The sequence below is a fragment of the Lagopus leucura genome, unplaced genomic scaffold, assembly GCF_019238085.1.
Source record: "Lagopus leucura isolate 7727_CA_CO unplaced genomic scaffold, USGS_WTPT01 Super-Scaffold_100014, whole genome shotgun sequence".
In the NCBI taxonomy this organism is placed as follows: Eukaryota; Metazoa; Chordata; class Aves; order Galliformes; family Phasianidae; genus Lagopus; species Lagopus leucura.
In genome coordinates, this window is record NW_024962268.1 from 6,836,960 (window position 1) to 6,839,298 (window position 2,339).

Here is a 2,339-nt window from a genome sequence, read left to right on the forward strand (position 1 = left end):
CTGGTCTATGTGGTTCACCCTCTCACTTCAAAATATTCCCCATGGAAAAATTGAGAGTTATTTATTTTTTTGAAGTCTTCTACTTCTTTTTTTTTTTTTTTCTACTTGAAATTCTAAAATTCTTTTGAAAATTCACTGTATGAAATTATTACCATAGATTCAGCAACCTTGCCTTTAAAATGAATTTAAGAATTGCTCTTTAAGATTATGATTTTTTCACATCACTGACTTTATGTTAGCAAGAGAACAAGTATGTATCAAGTGCTTGTTAAGAACTGTACATGTACGTAGGTTATTTACTATTTATTTCCCTGGAAACTCCAATTAATACAAAGAGCATAATAACACTATTGTTTAAAGCAAATTTGCAGCTACAAAACACTATTCTATAACGTAGTCACCACCGTTAGTTGTGCATTTTCACCAGAGCTGAAGAAAAGCCAAAATGCTGCACTCATAAAAATGTTCTCCAATGGAGGTGACCCACTGTCACTGTCACACTGCTGAAATGCACCATCGACCACCTCAGTGTTCTCATATTCAGTGTTGGTCTCCAGGGGCATTCAACAAACATCAGTGAATGTTAATGGGTGCCATTTTTTCCACATAGAATTACAGAATCACAGAATGGCTTGGGTTGGAAGGGACCTTAAGGATCATCATGTTCCAATCCTCCGGCCACAAACAGGGCCACCAACCTCCAGATCTTGTACTACCCAGGGCTCCATCCAACCTGGCCTTGAATGCCTGCAGAAATGGGATATCCACAGTCTCTCTGGGCAGCCTGTTCCAACACCTTAGCTCTCTCCCTGTGATTAATTTCCCCCGACATCTAATCTAAACCTTCTCTCCTTGACCTCAAAACCATTCTTCCTCATCCTATCACTGTGTACCCTTGTAAAAAGTTGATTCCCCTCCTTTTTATAATCCCCTCTTAGATACTGGAAGACTGAAATGAGGTCTTGTCACAGCCTTCTCTTCACCAGGCTGAACAAGCCCAGCTCCCTCAGCCTGTCTTCATAGGGGAGGTGTCCCAGCCCTTTTCACGGCACTCAATCAGCTCCAAATCTTTCCTGTACTGGGAGCCGCTGGTCTGGATGTAGTACTACAGAGGAAACCTCTTGAGGGCAGATAGAGGAACAATCACCTCCATGCCCCTGCTTGCCACCCCTCTTCTGTCAGAGCCCAGGATACCATTGGCCTTCTGAGCTGCAAGAGCACACTGCTGGCTCATGTTCAGGACTCCACCAGGACTCCTGCATCCTTCTCTGCAGGGCTAAATTCCTCTACATGGAGGAATTCAGTGATTCAGTGTTCTTTCAGAGTGAATTTTGTTGTCTAAGTAGAATTCTGGAATCTTTAAAAGCTGGAAGGGATCTTTGGAAGTCATCTAGACCAACTTCACTGCAATGAACAGGGACATCCACAGGCTGGCCTTGAAAGTCTCCAGGAATTTGCAACACATCACTGGGCAACCTCTCCCAGTGCCTCACCACTCTCACTCTAAAAGACTTTTTCCTTATATTCAACCTAAATATACATGACCCTCTTTAAGTCTGAAAACATTTCCTCTTGTCCTATCACCACAGATCCTGCTAAAGAATCCGTTCCCTTCTTTCCTGTAGCTCCTCTTTATACACTGAAAGGCTGCTATCAAGTCAACTTGGATATCGATGAGAAGTAAATTATTACAGGTCTATCCAAACTTTTCCACCTGGAGACAAACTGTTAATGATCATTCAATAGAACTTCTTGAACTTAAGCAAAGCAGCACTATTATATGAAATTTTATTCAAAGTTACTCCACTGTATCCTTGCGTAGGTAAGATCAGCTGTATTAGACGGAAGTGACAAGATTTTGGGGGCTGCAGGTTGGCTTATGTGGGTGATGATAATGGGCTATTCTGTATGGGACACAGTCAAGCCCAGCCAGCATCACAACAGTTCCACTGCAGGACATTGCTGAGCCCATCAGTCACGTGTGTAGTACCTCCTTGAAAACTTGCTTCAAATGGGGCAGAACACACCCCAGAGAGATAGGAGAGAAGAAAAAGAGTGAGAAACAAAAGAACATCAAGGTCAGAGAAAGCAGAAGGAGGAGGTTGTCTATGGCAGAACAGACATTCCTACAGCCTGCGGAGAGGACTCCACCAGAGCAAATGTATCCTGCAGTTCATGGAGGATTCCATGATAGAGCAGATGGATGTTTCTGCAGGAACTGCCACAAGGGCAGAGCTCACACTGCTGCAGATTTTTCTAACAGGATTGCAGCCCTTGGAGGAGCCCAAACTGGAGAAAAGGAGAAGTGGGAAGAGAAAGAAGCTGCAGAGAAAGAACTG